Source organism: Scyliorhinus canicula, chromosome 4 (assembly GCF_902713615.1).
Source record: "Scyliorhinus canicula chromosome 4, sScyCan1.1, whole genome shotgun sequence".
NCBI lineage: Eukaryota > Metazoa > Chordata > Chondrichthyes > Carcharhiniformes > Scyliorhinidae > Scyliorhinus > Scyliorhinus canicula.
The window spans coordinates 151526981-151549785 of record NC_052149.1 but is presented as its reverse complement, the minus strand read 5'-3'; the positions used below and the strand labels follow the sequence as shown (position 1 = coordinate 151549785).

General features: G+C 49.6%; 1 protein-coding gene across 3 annotated transcripts in view; it reads left to right on the top strand.

The window, feature by feature from the left end:
- The first annotated feature begins 14954 nt into the window (after positions 1 to 14954).
- fam53c (family with sequence similarity 53 member C) overlaps positions 14955 to 22805 on the top strand; it is a 145176-nt gene continuing 137325 nt past the window's right edge. For all 3 annotated transcript variants that reach the window (XM_038795348.1, XM_038795353.1, XM_038795349.1), the window contains exon 1: positions 14955 to 15034. The gene's annotated coding sequence lies outside the window, so the exon portion shown is untranslated. The remainder of the gene's footprint in view (positions 15035 to 22805) is intronic.

Sequence of the window (22805 nt, the reverse complement as noted above, 5' to 3'; positions counted from 1 at the left end):
CACTTGAATTTCACGCAATGTCTTCCTTTCCGACACTGAAGGAGGCAACTCATTTGGCATATGGTTCTGAAGGGAATGAAAATGTAATTTTTCTTCCCAATGACTAGTTACCATGCCTAAGTGTACACTGCGCCATCACAGGGCCTCACCTCCTGGTTAATACTGTCAAATTCCACCAATGAGCTCCACTCACCAGTGCAGGAAGATATCGGGGCACCATAATTTCTTGGATTTCCCCTAGGCCACTCCAATGTTTGGGGAGGTCCTCTAGCACCCCGCACCGCATAAGAGCATAAAAATCATGTTCTCTGAAATCCTGTTTGGATGTTCATTTGGGATTTATTTTTCCATTAATATGGCAGTTGGGATGCCACAAGACTATCTTTTAGATTCCAAATTCTAATTCCTGTTGGCTAAACTGAATCACACTGGAAACTTTTATTTATCCTAGAACAGATGTTTACAGTCATTCTTAGTCTAGAATAATATCTAACGATGGTGAGGTTCAATGAGAAGATGTAAGGCCAGAGTGGGATGTGGATGACTGAAGGCATGCCCACCATTAGTTTGCATAAAGGTGGGGGAGGGGTGGTCAGGTGCAAGGAAATTGAGATGTGGGGCTGGAAGCTTATTTCAGTGGTTGCAAATTGCCTGGTAGTTCAGAATGGGATGAGGCTGGCGGCATATTCATATGGAGGATTAAAGATGATGGCTTTGGTCTTCCCAATGTTTAGCTGGAGCAAGGTATCAAGTTGTCTAACATGATGTGCTTCAAGTAATATGACCACACAGGCAGTGAAGAGTGTTGAGGTAGATATCATCGCATGGAAGGGGATCCAGTGTTCTTGGAGCATGTTGCCAAGAGAAACATATCAATGGGGTGGGTGGATGGACCTTTGAGTTATCATTGGATTTTTAAGAAATTTGCAACACACTTGGTCAGCTTTGGACACTAGTGCAACAGTATATTAGTTGTACCCCTTTTTCTTACAGAACTACATAACATGTGCATGTTGGGGCTCTGCTGTACACAAGCAGCATCCCAACAAGGTTTGGTGTCTAGGTTCATCGATAAAGCATGACCACTTATGCAGTGCCAGCTGGGATATATTCCAACAACTAACAAGAGGATTTGGAGAGAATAGAATCACAACAGTGAGAGGGAGGCAATCGTCCATCAAGTCTGTACCGACCCTTTTGAAAGAGCACCCTATCTAGGCCCGCACCCCCATCCCCTCCCAGTAACCCTACCTAACGTTTGAAACACTTAAGGGGCAATTTAGCATAGCCAATCCACTTGACGTGCACATTTTTGGACTGGGGGAGGAATCCCATGCAGACATGGGGAGAACATACCAGCTCCTCACAGTCCCAAGGTGGGAATTGAACCTGGGTCCCTGGCACAGGCAACAGTGCTAACCACTCTTCCTCCAAGCTGCCCTATTATTTTAACTCCATTATCTGGGGAATCACTTAACAGATGTGTGGCAATGAAATCAGTACTGAACGATACAGTCCCCCTCACCCAAAGTCGTGTCAATGCCAATGGGGATAATTCACATCTACATTAGAATTCCATGCACATTTAGCAGCCTGAATTCTTAAACTAATGTTTGACACACACTGGGTCAGTTTGTTGATTTTAAATGTTCTTTTCACTATAATGGTCCCAGAGTTTGTGCCGGTTAGGTGGGGTTACTGGTGTGGTGTTCTTTGTGATTCTTGTTCTTGGGATGAATGTTGTAGTGCTCACAAAGACCACAAGCTAAGTTTATAAGTTAACATTTATTTGCACTACTTAATTAAGCATGACCACTCACTCCTATAGTAAAAAATACTCTGACCTATAATCTGCACTAGTCTCAACACTCTCTGTAACTGTACTGAATTCTAGCTCTCCTCTCTAGCTCTCTTGAGGTCTGTGAGTCACTGCTTTATATAGTTCTGCATCTAGCTCCATCTAGTGGTTAATTATGATATGACATTAACCTTTGTCTCTGTACATTTTCTAACGTCACTACTGGGATTGGGCAGCACGGTGGTGCAGTGGTTAGCACTGCTACATCAACGGTGCCGAGGTCCCAGGTTCGATCCCGGCTCTGCGTTACTATCTGTATGGAATTTGCACATTGTGTCTGCATGGGTTTTGCCCCCACAACCCAAAAGATGTGCAGGGTAGGTGGATTGGCCACACTAAATTGTCCCTTAATTGGAAAAAATGAATTGGGTAATTTAAATTTATAGAACAAAAAGCCACAACTGGGTTACAGGAATAGGGTGGAGGTGTGGGCTTAAGTAGGATGCTCCTAGTAGGATGAGTCTCACTCTATGCAGATGACCTGCTTCTGTATGTATCGGACCCATTAGAGGGGATGGAAGAAATCCTGAGGATTCGAGGGGAATTTGGCCAGTTTTTGGGGTATAAGCTAAATATGGGGAAAAGTGAGATGTTTGTGGTCCAGGCAAGGGGACAGGAGAGGTGATTGGGGGAGTTGCCGTTTAGATTAGTAGGGGGAAAGCTTTAGGTACCTCGGCATTCAAGTGGCGCGGGAATGGGACCGGCTGCATAAATTGAATCTAGCCCGGCTAGTAGACCAAATGAAGGACTATTTTCGGAGATGGGACGGCTAGGAAGGTGCAGACGGTGAAGATGACGGTCCTCCCGAGCATCCTGTTTGTGTTTCAATATCTTCCCCATCTTTATTCCACGGTCCTTTTTTAAACAAAAGTGATCTCTGGCTTTGTTTTGGCAGGCAAGACCCGGAGGGTAAGGAAGGTAATGCTTGAGCGGAGTTGGGGAGAGGGTGAGTTGGCGCTGCCAAATTTTAGTAACTATTATTGGGCGGCGAATATAGCCATGATCAGGAAGTGGGTGGTGGGGGAGGGGTCGGCATGGGAGTGGTATGGAGGTAGCTTCATGAAAGGGCACCAGTTTGGGGGCATTGGTAACACCCTCTGCCATTCCTGCTGGCACGGTACTCCACCAGCCCTGTGGTGCTGGTGGCCTTGAGAGTCTGGGGGCAATGGAGGAGATGTGTGGGAGCAGAGGGAGCATCGGTCTGGTCCCCGATCTGCAATCATCACCGGTGTGCCCGGGAAGTATGGATGGGGTGATGCACTATCAATTACGACAAGACAAGAGTAGAATGTAATCGAGGCTTTATTACACTAAGATATGTGACCTTCTGTCGATTTTCTTTGTGGAAAATTAATCGTCAGCAGAAGGGGGGGGGGGGGGGGGGGTTGGTTTAGCTTAGAGTAGGAGGTTGATAAAGGTGGAATCTGTAAGGGAGGAAGACGGCTTTTGCACAATGTTAATAGTTTAATGTACATTGTTTATTGTTATAATACCAAAAAGTACCTCAATAAAATGTTTTATTTAGAAAAAAAGTAGGATGCTCTTTCAAAGGGCTGTGCAGACCCGATGGGCCAATGTGGTGAATGTAATATATATAGAGGCTGCAACCCCGGTGCTACGCAGATCACAACAGACAATTCGACCACCGGACAGACTGACGTTGTAGGCCACCACCCCCGCCGGACTTGATTTTTTTTGCAGTGGGTGAATGTGGTGAATGTAATATATATATGATCATTCACACTGTCTTTGTAAGCGCAGTAGCGCTATCCTACCACTAGGAGGAATAGCTCTGGGAGTACTCAGGAACTTGTACTGGGCTCCACCCTTGGCTCCGCCCATGACTCCTCCCCCGAGTGCAGCTGTATTAATACCCTTGTCCAGAGTCAGCCTGAGTTCACTAAGAGTTCATCAACGGGTAACAGGCTGGCTCTGAAGTAAGTCGATTAAAGCCTAGATTCATATCGGAAACACGTGTCTGGTGAATTGATGGTTCCATCAATGTAATCGACTTAAGAACAGTAAAGATCGATTATGGAATCGGCCCTCAAGCCTGGACGCCTGGAACTCGGCCTGCAGGATGCAGAGGCTAAAGAAATCTTCTCCCACTGGATCTGGTGCTTTAAGGCCTACGAGCACAGCTGAAACAACAGAAGATCAGAGCTAAGTCTACTGCACGCGAGGGTGAGCCACAGAATCTCTACGCAACTAAACTCGGCCAGTTCATATACTGCGGCGCTAGTAGTTCTCGATAAAATTTATGTAAGGCCTATTAATGAAGTTTACGCTCGCCATGTGTTCACGACTCGCCGCCAGCGGCCTACAGAATCACTCGCCGAATTTCTAAGGGAACTCAATTTGTCAAATGACTGCAATTACCAAGCGGTTACCGTGGCTGAACACAGGGAACTTGCGGTGCGCGGTGTTTTTGTAGCGGGCATCAGGTCTAACTATGTGCACCAACGACTGCTGGAAAAGGGGGCCAGGACTTAGAAACGACTGTGGAAGCTGCTACCACGATGGAGGTCTCCTTCCGCAGCCTCAACTCGTTCCCCGCGACTCAATCATGGGCCCCCGACCAGCGACTCCCCCAGGCCTGTGCTACGCGGCCGCCCAGCCACCATGCTGCTCCAGCCTGCCATTTCTGTGGCCAGAACCAGCACCCGCGGCAGCACTGCCCGGCCTGAAACGCGACCTGCAGCAGCTGCGGGCGAAAAGGCCATTACGCAAGAGTGTGCCTCGCTAAAAGGGCCCCAGCTTCCAACTCCCCAGCGACTCGAAGTAATCGCTCCCCTCACTCACAGGCCTGCGGGGCCCGAAATGCTGCAGCCTATGCCCCGACTCCGCCCCCTCCAGCCCGTGCGATCCATGGGGGCCGCCATCTTGGAAAACCTCCACCACGCGGCCGGCCACGTGCGACTCATGGGGTCCGCCATCTTGGACGCCATCTTCCTCGCTGCCCGCCAAGTGCGATCCACGGGCTCGATCGGCATCTCCGCGCTCGGACAACTCTGCGGAAGAATTCGAATTCGACTATGAACTCAGTGGGCAGTCATCACGGGGCCACTCCAGCACAGCTGATCGAGCCGCCGACTACCCGCAACTCAGCGCGGTCACCCTGGACCAATCACGACCAAAGAATCTACGAAACCCGATGGCAGAGGTCCATTTCAACGGGTACAAAACGCCATGCCTCTTCGACTCCGGGAGCACGGAGAGCTTCATACATCCAGACCTGGTAAGACGCTGTTCGCTCCCCGTGCAGCAAACTATCTTGCTCGCTTCAGGCTCCCATTCGATCCAGGGGCGCACCGCCGCGACACTCACAATTTGAGGCGCTAGCTACTCGAAATTCAAACTCTCCGTTTTGCCCAAACTCTTATTAGGCCTAGACATCCAATGTAACCTCAAGAGCCTCACCCTCAGCTTCGGAGGGCCCCTGCCCCCACTCAGAATCTGCAGCCTCGCTACGCTGCGAATCCCCCCCCCCTCCTCTCTTCGCCAATCTCACAAAGGACTGTAAACCCATAGCCACTCGTAGCAGGCGGTATAGCCTGCAGGAGAGGGTATTTGTCAGGGCAGAGGTCCGAAGGCTACTCAGTGAGGGGGTTATAGAGGCCAGCAATAGTCCCTGGAGAGCTCAGGTGGTGGCCGTTAAGACCGGGGAAAAACTCCGTATGGTGGTCGACTACAGTCAGACCATAAATAGATTTACGCTCCTCGACGCGTATCCCCTCCCCAGGATTGCAGACATGGTAAACCAGATCGCCCAGTACCGGCTCTTTTCCACGGTGGATCTAAAGTCTGCATACCACCAGCTCCCAATCCGCCCGGAGGACCGACACTACACGGCATTCGAGGCCGATGGGCGCCTCTTCCATTTCCTCCAGGTCCCTTTCGGCGTCACTAATGGGGTCTCGGTGTTCCAACGAGCAATGGACCGAATGGTAGACTAGTACGGGCTGTGGGCCACGTTTTCGTACTTGGACAATGTCATCATCTGCGGCTATGACCAGCAGGACCACGACGCCAACCTCCACCGTTTTCTCCAGACGGCACAGAAACTGAACCTCGCGTACAACAAGGAGAAATGCGTTTTCCGCACAACCAGACTAGCCATCCTCGGCTATGTCGTGGAAAATGGAGTCCTGGGCCCAGACCCGGACTCTTAGAACTCCCCCTCCCCCATTGCCCCAAGGCCCTCAAACGGTGCTTGGGCTTCTTTACCTACTACGCCCAGTAGGTCCCTCAATATGTGGACAAAGCCCGCCCACTCTTTAGGGCCACACGATTTCCCCTGTCAGCTGAGGCGCGCCAGGCCTTCGACGGCATCAAGGAGGACATCGCCAAAGCGGTCATGCGGGCGGTGGATGAATCCACCCCATTTCAGGTTGAGAGCGACGCCTCAGAGGTAGCTCTTGCAGCCACATTAAATCAGGCAGGGAGACCAGTTGCATTTTTCTCCCGTACCCTCTCCGCTTCAGAACTCCGACACTCTTCAGTCGAGAAAGAAGCACAAGCCATTGTGGAGGCTATCCGTCACTGGACGCACTACCTCGCAGGTAGGAGGTTCACCCTCATCACCGACGAAAGATCGGTTGCCTTCATGTTCGACACCTTGCAAAGCGGCAAAATTTAAAACGACAAAATTCTAAGGTGGAGGATCGAACTCTCCACCTACAATTACGATATCAAATATCGACCCGGGAAGCTCAACGAGCCTCCGGATGCCCTATCCCGCGGGACATGCGCCAGCGCGCAGATCGACCGATTTTAAAAAGTATCCACAATGACTTCTGCCACCCGGGGGTCACCCGGCTCGCCCACTACATCAGGGCCCGAAACCTGCCTTTCTCGAACGAGGAGGTAAAAGCGGTCACCAGGGACTGCCCAATCTGTGCGGAGTGCAAACCGCACTTCTATAGACCAGACAGGGCCCACCTGGTCAAGGCTTCTAGGCCCTTTGAACGCCTCGCGATTGATTTCAAAGGGCGAGTCCCCTCAACTAACAAGAACGTTTACTTTTTAAACATCGTAGACAAGTTCTCCCGTTTCCCCATTCGCTATCCCATTCCCCCGACATGACCTCCCACACAGTCATTAGGGCCCTGCATAGCATCTTCACCCTGTTTGGTTTCCCCAGCAACGTACACAGCGACCGGGGTTTGTCCTTCATGAGCGACGAGCTGCGTCAGTACCTGCTCGACAAGGGCATTGCCTCGAGCAGGACTACCAGCTGCAACCAGGGGGAACGCGACGGTCTGAAAGACCGTCCTACTGACTCTCCGGTCTAGAAAACTCCAAGTCTCCCAGTGGCAGGAAGTCCTCCCAGACGCCCTCCACGTTATTAGGTCCCTTTGTGCACAGCGACCAACCAGACCCCTCACGAGAGGCTCTTCATTTTTTCCAGGGGCACTACAACGGGGGTCTCACTTCCGGCATGGCTGAGGATGCCAGGCCCCGTACTTCTGAGGAAACACGTCAGGGCGCACAAAACTGACCCCCTTGTTGAAAAGGTGCGCCTGCTCCACTCCAAGCCCCAGTACGCCTTCGTCGAGTTCCCTGACGGGCGTCAGAACACTGTATCCCTCCAGGATCTGGCACCCGCCGGATCCAGCGCCCCCTCTACCCCCACAGAAGGACCTCTCACCCTACACCCCATGCTGCTGCCCCCTCGCGCTCCCGATCCCGCGAGCTCGCTCCACCAATTCCGCGCCGGCCAGTCCCCGGTCGAACCAGGAGACTATGAAGCTCGGATACAACCCTCCCTGGAGTCCACCATCATACCCCAGCACACAACACCCATCCAGCCACCGCAAGAGGCTGCAACCCCGGTGCTCCGTAGATCACAACGGACAATTCGACCACCGGACAGACTGATGTTGTAGGCCACTACCCCCGCCGGACTTGATTTTTTTGCAGGGGGTGAATGTGGTGAATGTAATATACATATGTGTATATATATGATAATTCACACTGTCTTTGTAAGCGCAGTAGCGCTATCCTACCACTAGGGGGAGTAGCTCTGGGAGTAGTCAGGAATTTGTACTGGGCTCCACCCTTGGCTCTGCCCACGACTCCTCCTCCTAGTGCAGCTGTATAAATACCCTTCTCCAGAGTCAGCCAGAGTTCACTAAGAGTTCATCAACGGGTAACAGGCTGGTAAGTTGTTTAAAGCCTAGATTCATATCGGAAACACGTGTCTGGTGAATTGATGGTTCCATCAGCCTCCTTCTCCACTGCATGTTCTATGATTCTATGGAGGAGTAGAGTATATGGCCTCTCGAACTGCCCTCCTGTTGAGTAAGGTAATGGCTGCTCTGATCTTGCCTTCAATTCCATTTCAATTTCCTGCCTATTCTCTATCATCCCTGTCTCTGCTATAATTCAGAAATCTGATCCTTAAACTTATATACATTAGATGACTCAACCTCCACAACTCTCTTGAGGTAGAGATTCAAGCCCTCAGAGACTAAATTCCCCCTGCTCTCATAAATGGGCGGCACTCAAATCACTGCTGAGGACCCAGGTTCAATTCTGGCCTGAAGTCACTGTCCCTGTCGAGTTTGCACATTCTCCCCATGTCTGCATGGGTCTCACCCCTGTAATGATATGTATAATCTAAGGCAAGTAAAGAGATGATGTTCACGTATATCGACACTAGATGGGATCACTGAGTAGTCTTATAAAAGGCTGCGTCTCTTAAGCTTTCTGGGAGAAGCTGATGAAGAAGGATGGTGTGAGGTTGAGTTAGTGTAGGTTGTATTAGGGAGAGAGAATTAATTACTGTAATATAGATTCAATACTTTTCTTTTGTTAGCTGTTACTCGGTGTGCAAACCATTTCAAGTAGTGTTAAATAAACTTGCTTTGGTTTAAACAGAGCTATGTTCTTTGTAAACGGTATGACTTTGGCTATCTTGGAGAACAATACAAGGAACATAACCCCCGCAACCCAAAAGATGTGCAGGGTACGTGGATTGGCCACACTAAATTGTCCCTTATTTGGAAACGAATTGGGCACTTAATTTTTTTTTTAATGGGCAACCTTATTCTGAAACTATTCCTCCCAGTAAGAAGTAACCCAGGCTTAGTAATTTAGTGTGCTGCTGTCCTTTCTGTTTTGTTAATCAACTACCCTTTCTTGGAACAGCTTCAGTACATGTTCATGTGCAGGTAGTATCAGCTTCGGTTAACTTGAGTAAATTGTGCATCAGCTATTAATGGCCCCTCCATGTCTGTAAATGCTCTGCTGCTCACCTATAAATCATTTCTTCATTTTCACATGTTGTATTTCTAAATATTGCCATATAGGTGATGCAATGTAGCTCTTTCCCAAGTTTTGTGAGAACTGAAAATTAAATAAAAGTTGGAGGGAAATGTTTTGTACAATAGTTTGTGTCAGTTGACTTTGTAATGAAAACGAGATTTATTCTTTTCCTCTCTGCAGAAAAATCGGTACACAAATCAACTTATCTACCTTAAGATAAATTCAGCATTTGCTGGTTTAATAGCCAACAAAAAATTTGAAAAATACTCTGTATTGTACAAAGTCGTTTTACTTCCAGTTTGCCCATGGGAGTCCTTCCATTCTTGTCAACAATATCAGGGTATAATACTGAATGTTGAAGAGAGGCTTGAAGCAATTGTAAGTCAAGCAAAGAAGGCATTCAACCCATCAAATACATGTTGATCCCCTGAAGAGCAATCCCATCTCATCAGTCTCTTACCCCCACTGAAGCACTAACTTTATTACCTTCAAGTGTCTGTCCAATTTCCTTTTGAAATTATTCATCTCTTGTCACCACCACCTTTCTACACAGGTGAAGTCCAGGCTGTATGTATATTTTAATTTCTTCTTTGCAATCTCTCTATCTCTTGCCAAAAATCTTAATCCATGTCCCTCTAATCTTTGTATCATTAGCTAATAGGAATAGCTTTTCATATACTTTATTTTCTCTAAGCCTGTTGTAATCTCACTTTCCTGAGAACATCCCTAGATTCTCCAACCTAACCTTGGAACTAAACCCCTCCACACTGGAAGTATTTTGGTAAATCTTCTCCGCACCCTCTAGAAAACCTCTCATTCTTCCTAAAATGTGATGACCAGAACTGCTCTTTTTTGACCATAAATAAAGGTTCAACATAGCTTCACTGCTTTTGTACTAAATACTTCTTATTACAAAGCCCAAAGTCCCACATACTTTGCTAACCATCCTCATTATGTCTTGCCACCTTCAAGCATCTATGTACAAGCATTCCCAGGTTCCTCTGAACCTGCACACATTTTGAGGTGTGCCATAAAGGGCATCTCTTCTGCCAAAATGCATAACCTCACACTTGTCTTTCTCTCATTCCATCCCTGGTGTCCCCGTCACATACCAATATCTGTTGAAACAGCAGTGATCCTATCACAGACCCTTCGGGAATTCCACTGTCTACCATCCGCCAGTCTGGAAAAACAAGTATTTACCACAACTCTCTGTCCTTGAGCTGATTTTTAAAAAAAAATCCAAGCTGACGTGCACTTTTGTTAACCTTTTGTATATGATATATTGTTGTTACTTGTTAAAATCCATTTGGACAACATCCGCTACATTCCCTTCATCAAATTGGTGTCACTTAATCAAAACATTCAATTGGATCAATCTACCTTCTACAAATCCATGCTAGCTCTTAATTAACTCTGACCTCTCCATGTGCTTGTTGTTTGTTTCCATGATTATTGTTTCTCAGACCTTGCCCAGAGGTCACATTTGTCACTTTCCAATCCTGTGGGACCTCCTCCTCCTTCTTCCCCTCCCCCCAATATCGAGGGAAGATTGAAAACATTATTCCCTTCCAGTATTTCCACACCCATTTCATTTAGCAACCTGAGATGCAAGCCATCCAGCCAGGCAACCTATCTGAAGCATAACTAGCCTATTCAGTCAATCAATTATCATCCCATCGATTCTCTACCATCTCCAATTCTACTGATATTTTGTCAGCATCCTAAGACATTCATTGAGCCTTGCCTTGCACCACCAGAGCATTTATCGCATTCTTTGTCCCGAATAATCAAGACCTATTCCCCCTTAATACTGACTTGACAAGGTACATGCAAGTGAAAGATTTCTGGGTTACCTTTTTATGTTAACTGCTATTTTATTGTCATATTGTCTTACCAGTCCTTTTCTTCATTATTCTCTCCCATTTTTGTTGTATTTGGGCTGGTTCTTGCTTGAACAATTCACCTTGTATGCATCATGTGCACTCTCATTTTTAATTGTATTCTCTATCTTGTCATCCAAGGTGTTCAAGCTTTGGTTCCCCCCCCCCCCCCCCCCCCCCCCCCCCTTGTTGGGATATACCTGTACCTGAAACACTTTTCCTTGTAAAGACCACTTATTACAGTTTTGCCTCACCAAGTGCAAGCTCCATTTTCCTCTGCCTGAAATCCCGCTGAAGTTAGACTTCTTCCAAATTGCAAGTTCCATTTGTTTTTTTTTGTTCCTCCATTACTACATTACTAATCTAAACCTTATGATACTGTGATCACTCTTGCCCAAGTGTTTCCCCCATAGCCAATTGGTCCACATCATTCCACAGCACCAGATCCAACAATGCCTCCTCCCTCGTTGTACTGAACATATGCTGATCAAGGAATTTCTCCCGAATACATTTCAGCTATTCCACCCTCCTTTCCTTTTATTCTTAACATGATTTTCTAAATAACCCTACTCTATAGTTCTTGTGCATTTGTGACTTTCCTGCAGATTTTCTGCTCCATCTCTCACCCACTAGTTGGAGGCCAGTAGTGTGGGTATTTCTGTTTCGATTCTCGGCCCTAATCAAATAGATTTTGACCTTGCAGTTTATCCCTTTTTATATAAGATCAACAACGTTATTCACCACACTGTATTTACATAAACCAGTCTTTTTATTCCTTGGCTTGGTCTGCTCCAATCCAATATTCTGAATAAGCCTTCCTCCTGTGTCATGCTTCCTTCCTATTTTCTTCCTAGCAATATGTGACAGTTGTTGGCAATCAGAGTTACTCGCCGTGACGCCCTACTTTTTAACTTCCTTCTTAGCTCCCCAATATCTGACAACAACTTCCCCCCCCCCCCCCCCCCCCCTTTGATACTGATGTGTACCATAACTTCAGGCTCACTCCCTTCCATGAATATTTTGCACCCTCTTCATGTCCTTTACTCTGACCCCCAAGGGGACCACCATGTGGGGTTCACAATGATGGTTGCAGGACAGCACTGCAATTCCTCTCTATTTTTTAAAGTACCAATAGTTTGGACTGCACTCCCTTGAGATATTGTCCCTCGCAGACTTCTCTGTAATGCAGAGTTCCAGTTTGAGTGGCACACACCTGACGAGACTCCTGTGTATATACTGTCTCTTCCTACTTTTTCGGGTGCTTACTCATCTGCTATCTCAAACTTGGCCTGTGTGTTGGCTACCCCTTAGGAAGTACGATCCAGAAAACTCACGGCCTCCTTTGCACTTTGCAGGCAATTGTTGCTTATTAACCGTCACATTGCTAATTCGCATACCTATTGAAACATAAGCCATCTAAAGAATTTGATGTTTAAAAAGATTGACATTCCTGATTTAATCCCACAGATCAGTGTCATTACAGGTATTGTTCTGTCTTTTGTGCACCTGGGGAGATTTGGAAGTGGCCGTGGGCAGGAAGCTATTGTCAATGAGCCCTCCATATAATAGGCTACACGGGAACAGAGGAAATCCTAACGCTTGTGAAGGATATGCCATTATGTACAGTATTTAAGATTAGAATGAATAATGCATTCCAAAATTAAATCAATACCTTTTTTAGTAAAATCACTTTCGATCTCTAACCTTAAATCCTATAGCCTCAAAAGAGCTTTTTTTTTGTTGAGTACAGAGTGGAAATGGTTGAAACCAGGTTACTGTGGAATGCATATTATACGACAGATGGTAACTATGTGTATATGATTTCAAATTGAGGTTTTTACTTTCGTCTGATGGCTGAGGTAATGATCAACAGCAAATGCTGGCCTAATCAGACAGGATGCCTTGCGCTGGCTGCTTTGGGTACAAAAAAATGGCAGCTAGCAGGAACACATTATCTTCCTTCTCTCTCCATAGATGCTGTCAGACCTGCTGATATTGTTCAGTATTTATATTTTTGTTTCTGATTCCAGCAGCTGCAGTAATTTGCTTTGATCAAATATAAAAACTGCCTGATTGACAGGGTTTCCTTCAAAAGAAGTTGAGAATTTGTGATTCTCCACAGATGGCGCTGCAAAGTAAAGAGACATTTAAATATGAATCCGATACCCGTTTCGGCAGCAGGAGACAGACATTGTATCTCCTTCTTACCGGTACTCCTTCACACACTAGTGCAGAGAAATTCCATTATTACTCTGATCATAACCAATACAACTGGACTTTGTCTGGGCTCAGGAATCTCATTCTGGCTCATACTCATCTAGAAATTGCTGAATTGTCTTTAATATCTTCACTGATTTAATGTTTCTATTTTTGCTGAAATTGGGAGTAGATTTTAATCAAGATTTCAACCAACATAAAACTATAGAAAGTACTGAATGCTAAGAGTGCTCTTGGCCTATGCTACCATGTGGCCAGGCAGCTGTTCTCTTCTGTGAATTAAGTTCTTTTTTTGTGTGTGTGGCAGGCAATGGGACAGAAAGTAGCACGTTTATTTTTGAGAAAATACTTGGTCTGAAGTTTTTTTTGTGTGTGTACGTGTCTCTTCCCCCCCCCCCCCCCCCCCAAACAAAAGACTCACACGAGCCACATCGTTCGAGCGCAGAAACAGAACATCGCCCAAAGGAACATGAGTTAATTAATTTCTAAATCGGAGAAAACCAACAAATTCCATTGGGGCTAACTGGGTGATCCGGTGGCAAATTATGAAGAATATAGACAAGTACTTAAAGATGAAAAAAAAAACTTGTATTTCCCCCTACACAATAAATACGTTCAAGTAGCCATCTGGAGGATTAGGTCTGGCGTTGCAATAACTTTTCAATAAAAGTAACATTCGGTAAGAAAAACAGTCAATTGATAAAATAGAGGAGGGGGAACTTTCTCAATGGAAGTTTGCCAATATTTTTTTAAAGTTGCTTTATTTGTAACTTGCACCGCTGGCAGTGCTGCAATGGGCTGGAATGTGAAAGTTGTTGTTGTTGGGGGAGGCACACAGTCAGATGAATGGGTGATCACAGTGAATGGAATCAGCTCAATCACAGCAGCATGGGAAGCGGCGGAGAAAACTCCAACACCCAGCAACCACCGGGGCCGCAGACCGACTCTCCCAACCGGAAATAGGGTAGACAGTGACAATCACCAATCATTACTCTTCCCCGCTCCCAACTCCCGCCGGCCAAAGCTTCGAACTGTGTCTTCCAAATAAAATATGTGTTGTTATTTTGTACTGAAACCAATATACGTCACGGAGCACTGGTATTCATTTATTTCAACAGGCGCTTTCTTTCCCTCCCGATAATCACCGTTGGTTCGGTCCGTCCGGCTCCTTCACCCTTTCACTTCGGGCTGAACCATTCCTGGAGCCCGAGTCAGTGAGGGGGGGGGGGGGGGGGGACCCTCATGCTATGTTAAAAGACCTGATTTCGCTAAAGCAACTAAACCCTCACACATAAACGATTTTTTTACAGATACATTCAGTTACGTTAGTTACAGAGGGAGCACCAACTTTTCTGCTGGCAGCAGCCATTTCGATGAAATTTTGATTCCCCCCCTTTCACTGTTTCTCCCATTTCCCTGGTGGGCAGGTTTCCTTGATCCGCCATTATGGCTTTGGACAACCTGTTTGCAGTGTGGGGGGGTATAGAGTTTACAGCTCACAATTAATTTCAGACTTTTAAAAAATCAACTAGTTGACAATCTTGTGTTACAACGAAAATTAATATTTAAGAACTACAGCTGGATGGCGAGCCGCTGATGGTAGAATGTAGATTTCATATCTCAGATGGGGTGCAGGTCTCCTCCCCCCCCGTTCCCCGAGTGCCAAAGGGTAGTTGGTAGCGGCCAGAGCTTATATAAGTTGGTGCAGCTCTCCCTGTTGCTCAATTGCCCGGAGCGCGTTACTAGGGAGACGTTGGTGGTGGCGGCGGCAGGAGCAGCAGCAGCAACGGGGACACTGATGGTGGCGGTGGGTGCATCCACTTGTGAACTGCAGCAAAGCCCCCTTAGCAACGGCGGCATGACCCTCCTTGGGGGTGGGGGGTTCGAGGCCTGCGGCGGCCAAAACACACTTATTATTATTTCATTTTTTCAAAAAAAAAGAACCAGGGCCCAGCAGTTTTGATTTTCGTTTGGGTTAAATGGAGAGGGTTAAGTGGAGAGAGTTTGATTTAGTTTGTGTGAGTTTCAGGTAAGTGCTTGTTTGTCTGTTGCAGGAGGATCCCGGGCTCTCTGTCCCCTCAGTGCTGGGGAAGAGGCTGCAGGAGGAGACCTGGGGGGGGGAGAATTTGAGAACCACTTGTTGGGAAGTTTCCATTCTTCACCTATTTCTCCTCCACCCCCCCCCCCCCCCCCCACACACACACACACAGATCCACTATCCTGCCCACATGAAGCTACTGACAGCTGCAACTTTTTTAAAAAAAACGTAGCATTTTCTTCTGTTCCCCAAGTAATAAGAATACCATATTTCTTTCAACCTGGCGATAGTATATTTTACTCAAATTGTGTCGTGCTCCACAAGTGCAGCAGGTATTGCATTCTGTTTCTGCCCAGGGAGTAATTTCTTGTCCACAGGGGTGGATGTGGGATGGGGTGGCCTCTTGTCCCCTTTAGATGCCCCCATGCTTTTGAGATGTCCACAGATCTGTTCCAGCTCTCGCAGAGGTTATACAGTGGCCCCTTCAGCTCCTGCTTCACTATCTGCCACTAGGAGGGGCATCAGAGTTGGCGTGTCACATTGCCTCATTCAGCCACCCCTCTCTTTCATTCTCACGACATTGTTCTACAATCCACCCCCCCTCCCCCAAATCTGTCTGATATTCCCCCCTTCATCTCTCTGGTATTTCACTCCGCCCTCATTTCTCTGGTAACCCCCCCCCCCCCCCCCCCCATCTCTCTGGTAACCCCCCCCCCATCTCCCTGGTAACCCCCCCTCCCCCATATCTCTCTGGTAACCCCCCCCCCCCCCCACCCACACATCTCTCTGGTAATTACCCCCCCCCCTTCATCTCTCTGGTATTCCCTCTCCCCCACCCCTCATCTCTCTGATAGTACCCCCCCCCCCTCATCTCTCTGATAGTACCCCCCCCCCCTCATCTCTCTGGTATTCTACCCCCCCATCATCTCTTTCCTTCCCCTCTTCATCTCTTCCCCCCCTCTTCATCTCTTCCCCCTCTTCATCTCTTCCCCCCCTCTTCATCTCTTCCCCCCCTCTTCATCTCTTCCCCCTCTCTTCATCTCTTCCCCCCCTCTTCATTTCTTCCCCCCTCTTCATCTCTTCCCCCCCCCCTCTTCATCTCTTCCCCCCCTCTTCATCTCTTCCCCCCCCTCTTCATCTCTTCCCCCCCCTCTTCATCTCTTCCCCCCCTCTTCATCTCTTCCCCCCTCTTCATCTCTTCCCCCCTCTTCATCTCTTCCCCCCTCTTCATCTCTTCCCCCCCTCTTCATCTCTTCCCCCCCCTCTTCATCTCTTCCCCCCCCTCTTCATCTCCCCCCCTTCATCTCTCCCCCCCCCTTCATCTCTCCCCCCCTTCATCTCTCCCCCCCCTTCATCTCTCCCCCCCCTTCATCTCTCCCCCCCTTCATCTCTCCCCCCCCTTCATCTCTCCCCCCCCCTTCATCTCTCCCCCCCCCTTCATCTCTCCCCCCCTTCATCTCTCCCCCCCCCTTCATCTCTCTCCCCCCCCCCCTTCATCTCTCCCTCACCCCCCCCCCTTCATCTCTCCCTCACCCCCCCCCCCCTTCATCTCTCCCTCACCCCCCCCCCCCTTCATCTCTCCCTCACCCCCCCCCCTTCATCTCTCCCTCACCCCCATCTTAATTTGCCTGGCACATTTCCCCCCACCCACCTTTTTTCTGTCCAACGTTCCCCCCCACCATCTTTCTTCTGGTTCCTCACCCCTACCACCTTCATCTCTGTCCCACAACCTCTGATTCATGTCCCGCCTCAATCTCTCCAGTTTGTCTTCACCCCCCCCCCCCCCCCCAATCAAAAATGCCCCTTTATTTCTTTGGCTTTCCCCCTCCCCTTCATCTCTGGTTTCTCCTCCCCCCCCCCTTCATCTCTCTGGTTCCCCCTCCCCCCCCTTCATCTCTCTGGTTCCCCCCCCCCTTCATCTCTCTGGTTCTCTCCCCCCCCTCCATCTCTCTGGTCCCGCCCCCCCACCTCTTCATCTCTCTGGTTCCCCCCCCCCCCCCTTCATCTCTCTGGTCCCCCCCCCTTCATTTCTCTGGTTACCCCCCCCCCCCTTTCATCTCTCTGGTTACCCCCCCCTTTCATCTCTCTGGTTAACCCCCCCTTTCATCTCTCTGGTTACCCCCCCCCCCCATCATCTCTCTGGTTACCCCCCCCCCCCCATAATCTCTGGTCTCCCCCCCCCCCCCCCCCTTATCTCTGGTTTCACTCCCCCCCCCTTTCATCTCTCTGGTTTCCCTCCCCCCCCCCCCCCTTTTATCTCTCTGGTTTCTCCCCCCCTCCCCTTTCATCTCTCTGGTTTCCCCGCCTCCCCTTTCATCTCTCTGGTTTCTCCCCACCCCCCACCCGCCCTTCATCTCACTGGTTTCCCCCTCCCCTAATCTCTCTGGTCCCTAATCTCTCTGGTTTCACCTGCACTCGCTATGCTCAAATCCCCATCTGCACAATTCGCCTTTTGTGGGAGTCTTCCCCGCCCCCGCCTTTTGTGGGTGTCTTCCCCCCCCGCCTTTTGTGGGTGTCTTCCCCCCCCACCTTTTGTGGGTGTCTTCCCCCCCCCGCCTTTTGTGGGTGTCTTCCCCCCCGCCTTTTGTGGGTGTCTTCCCCCCCGCCTTTTGTGGGTGTCTTCCCCCCCGCCTTTTGTGGGTGTCGTCCCCCCCGCCTTTTGTGGGTGTCGTCCCCCCCGCCTTTTGTGGGTGTCGTCCCCCCCGCCTTTTGTGGGTGTCTTCCCCCCCGCCTTTTGTGGGTGTCTTCCCCCCCGCCTTTTGTGGGTGTCTTCCCCCCCCGCCTTTTGTGGGTGTCTTCCCCCCCCGCCTTTTGTGGGTGTCTTCCCCCCCGCCTTTTGTGGGTGTCTTCCCCCCCCGCCTTTTGTGGGTGTCTTCCCCCCCCCGCCTTTTGTGGGTGTCTTCCCCCCCCGCCTTTTGTGGGTGTCTTCCCCCCCCGCCTTTTGTGGGTGTCTTCCCCCCCCGCCTTTTGTGGGTGTCTTCCCCCCCCGCCGTTTGTGGGTGTCTTCCCCCCCCCCCCCCCCGCCGTTTGTGGGTGTCTTCCCCCCCCCCCCCCCGCCGTTTGTGGGTGTCTCCCCCCCCCCCCCCCCGCCTTTTGTGGGTGTCTCCCCCCCCCCCCCGCCTTTTGTGGGAGTCTTCCCCCCCCCCCCCCCGCCTTTTGTGGGAGTCTTCCCCCCCCCCCCCGCCTTTTGTGGGTGTCTTCCCCCCCCCCCCGCCTTTTGTGGGTGTCTTCCCCCCCCCCGCCTTTTGTGGGTGTCTTACCCCCCCCCCCGCCTTTTGTTGGTGTCTACCCCCCCCCCCCGCCTTTTGTGTGTCTCTTTCCCCCCCCCCCCCCATCGTTTGTGGATGTCTACTCCCCCCTCCCTGCCTTTTGTGGGTGTCTACCCCCCCTCCCTGCCTTTTGTGGTTGTCTACCCCCCTCCCTGCCTTTTGTGGGTGTCTACCCCGCCCCCCCACCGTTTGTGGGTGTCTACCTCCCCCCCCCCCCCGGCGTTTGTGGGTGTCTACCCCCCTCCCCCCCTGCCGTTTGTTGGTGTCTACCCCTCCCCCCCGCCGTTTGTGGGTGTCTACCCCCCCTCCCCCCCGCCGTTTGTGGGTGTCTACCCCCCCTCCCCCCGCCGTTTGTGGGTGTCTACCCCCCTCCCCCCCGCCGTTTGTGGGTGTCTACCCCCCTCCCCCCCGCCGTTTGTGGGTGTCTACCCCCCTCCCCCCCGCCGTTTGTGGGTGTCTACCCCCCTCCCCCCCGCCGTTTGTGGGTGTCTACCCCCCTCCCCCCCGCCGTTTGTGGGTGTCTACCCCCCTCCCCCCCGCCGTTTGTGGGTGTCTACCCCCCTCCCCCCCCGCCGTTTGTGGGTGTCTACCCCCCTCCCCCCCGCCGTTTGTGGGTGTCTACCCCCCTCCCACCCGCCGTTTGTGGGTGTCTACCCCCCTCCCCCCCCGCCGTTTGTGGGTGTCTACCCCCCTCCCCCCCGCCGTTTGTGGGTGTCTACCCCCCTCCCCCCCGCCGTTTGTGGGTGTCTACTCCCCCTCCCCCCGCCGTTTGTGGGTGTCTACCCGCCGTTTGTGGGTGTCTATCCCCCCCGCCGTTTGTGGGTGTCTCCCCCCCCCCCTCCCCCCGCCGTTTGTGGGTGTCTACCCCCCTCCTCCCTCCCCCCGCCGTTTGTGGGTGTCTACCCCCCTTCCCCCCGCCGTTTGTGGTTGTCTACCCCCCCCCCCCTCCCCCCCCCCCCCCCCCCAGCCTTTTGTGAGTGTGTACCCACCCTCGCTCCTGGGTCTCTTTCCCCCTATGTTCTGTGTTGCTTGGCCAACTCACTCCCTTCCACCCTGTCTCGGGTAACCCACCCCGTTTCTCTCGGACAACTCATCCAGCCACCTGCTGTCTCCCCTGTTTCTCCCGGGCAACCCTGAGACATAACCTAAAATCTCGAGCGAAGCCTTTTTAGGAATTTAGTGCAGAACTACTGTGTCCAGAGGATACTTAAAGCTTGGAACTCTCTCCTTTAAATGCTGGCACAATTGTCAGTTTTTAACTTAAGTGGTAGATTTTCTTCTGCTGCCTTGTTGCCAGATATGCTGCTAAGGAGAAACATATCAGCCACCATATCTTTGAGTGGGGAGCAGGCTTGGGGCTAAATTACCTCCCCTTTTTCTGATTGTATTCTCGCTCGTGCTCATGGCCTCATGCATTTGTGCTTGCTTGCTCTCATTCCATAAGGAGAGAAGTTAGAAACACTTCTTCATACAATTAATAATAAAAGGTTGGAAGTCTCTTCTCTGAGCTCAAGTGGTTAAATGGTCTACTTCTGTCCTTATTTTTGTTTGCTCGCTCTCATACACTAGTTTTGGTTCGCATACTATCACTCTCTCATTCGCTCTCAATCTCTCGTGTCATCCTCGCCCTGGAACCCACTGTGTACAGAGATCCAGTCCTGTTCCACTGCTTTGCAGGTTTTGTGGGTTTTTAAAAATTCTACTCTGGGGAAATTCAGAGGCTTTCAAAAAAAAAAAAAATCTTGGAATCTGTTTACATTCAATTCCATTTATTCCAGACCTGTACATTGTGTTGATTGGATACTGTAAGGGATATACACAGCATCCATTGTGCTTTAAGATGGAAACCCATCCCCATTAGTACATTGATAATATGTGACGGGTAGGTACTTGAGTGGGGAGCAAAAGACTGTGATTGTTGAGAGAATCTCCATTTGCTTCCCATTTATCTACCCATCTCTCCTGAAGGTGCTGAGTTGGCCTTGGGTGCAGCTTTTGGTGGGCTATTCCAGCAAGTGAAGGTGTGTACATGAGAAGAGGTAATTTGAGTTTTCGTGGCAGAAGTGACGGAATGATGACCTGGACAATTAGCTTGAAGCACAATTGGGACATGCCTGAGATCAGATAATTTTGAACAGAATGGAAACGGATCTTTCTGGACAGGGAGCTCCAATTCCATATGGGAGCCACATTCCCCATGGATCCACATATTGCATTGGTTGAGGCCTGAGAATAACTTGCCTGCCTGTTGCCTTAGTCGATTATTACTCCAGGTACCAATGGAAAAGGGAAGTGGCAAGAGGAAAACTTAGTGCCAGTATTATAAGAAGGGGAGAAAACTTCCTCTTGAGGCATGTAGTTTTGTAACACAATCATATGCTCAAAGGAAAGGTTAAAAATCTCAGTGACCTTTATCATCATTATCCTTGTTGGTAATATTGATCTCCCATACTATGTTGCGAATTGCAATGGGGTATCACTTCCTTTCCTGCTCCAATGGAAGGAATGGTGCAAAATTAGGTTTCTGTGTTAGTTTTTAAAATTCATTCATAGGATGTGAGTATTGCTGGCAGGGTGTCCCTAATTGCCCCATGACCTGGGTGGCTTGCTAAGCCATTTCAGAGGTAATTTAAGACTCCACCATATTGCTGGGATCTGGAGTCACAGGAAGGCCCAGACCAGGTAAGGATGGCAGATTTTCTTCCCTAAGTATCATTAGTCAACCAGATAGGTTTTTGCAACAATCTACCAATAGGCATCATTAGACTTGTAATTCCAAATTTAAAAAAAAATTGAATTCAAATTTCACCATCATTGGATTTAAACCTGGGTCCCCAGAGCATTACCCCACATCTCTGGATTACTAGTCCAGTGATAACACCACCACACCACTATTACACTATGCCTTGGATGCATATCTACGATGCAGGTATGTTATTTTGTGGTCCAAGCCTTCGTCCTTGTGAGGTTGGTGGAATTCTTTCCCCGAAACAGAACTTTAAAGGGAATGTGGTGAGAGGACATTCAAGATCACAGGCAGGACATTCTTCGGCACCTCTTGGAAGCTATTCACAGAAACCCCAATGGCAGCAGAAAGGGAGTGGAGTGGGAGATGTGTATTTGTGAAAGAGCTCATTTTAAGAATGGAGCATTGTATCCCTTTCATTTACTGGCCAAAGGGAGACAATATTCTGTTCCTAAATCCTCCTCCTCCTCCTCCTCCAGATACAATACTCTGAGGGAAGCCAGGGACTTCCTTTGGATGTCCGTGAAAGTATTGCAGCGGTTTGCTTTTGCCTTCTGCAGTATGGATGATCGGGGAACTCTCCCACCCTTTGCTGCCTGCCATTGGGCCTCTTGAAAGGATTTACAGGCTGATGACACTTTTGGCCAAGTTCCATGAGTTTGACTCAGCGACGGTGAAGGAACGGCGCTATATTTCCAAGTAAGGGTGGTGAGTTACTTGGAGGGGAACCTCCAGGTGGAGGTCATAGAGTCATAGAATTTACAGTGCAGAAGGAGGCCATTCGGCCCATCGAGTCTGCACTGTCCCTTGGAAAGAGCACCCGACCCATGCCCACATCTCCACCCTATCCCCATGACCCCACCTAACATTTTTGGGTACTAAGGGGCAATTTGGCATGCCAATCCACCTAACCTGCACATCTTTGGACTGTGGGCGGAAACCGGAGCACCAGGAGGAAACTTACGCAGACATGAGGAGAACGTACAGACTCCACACAGACAGTGACCCAAGCCGGGAATCGAACCTGGGACCCTGGAGCCGTGAAGTAACTGTGCTAACCACCATGCTGCCCTACCTGGTGTTCCCAGGTATCTGCTGCTCTTGTCCTAGATGGTAGAGGTTGAGTTTGGAAGGTGCTGACATGGACCCTTGGTGAGTTCCTGCAGTGCATCTGGTAGATGGTGTTCATAGCTACCACTGTTTGTCGGTGGTGCAGGGAGTGAATATTTATGGAATGGGTAGCAGTCACGCAGGCTGCTTATTGTTCTGGATGGTGTCAAGGTGTTTGATTGATGGAGCTGCACTCATCCAGGCAAGTGGGGTGTATTCCAATACACTCCTGACTTGTGAATTGGAGATTTTGGGCAGCCATTCTCACCTAGCCTCTGGCATTCAGTTCTTTGTCCATGTTGAATGACCCTGGCGGAACCCAAACTGAGTGTCTCTGAGCATGTTATTGCTGAGTATGTGCCAGTTGATTTTACTGATGATTGAGAGTAGACTGATTGGGCAGTAATTTACTGGG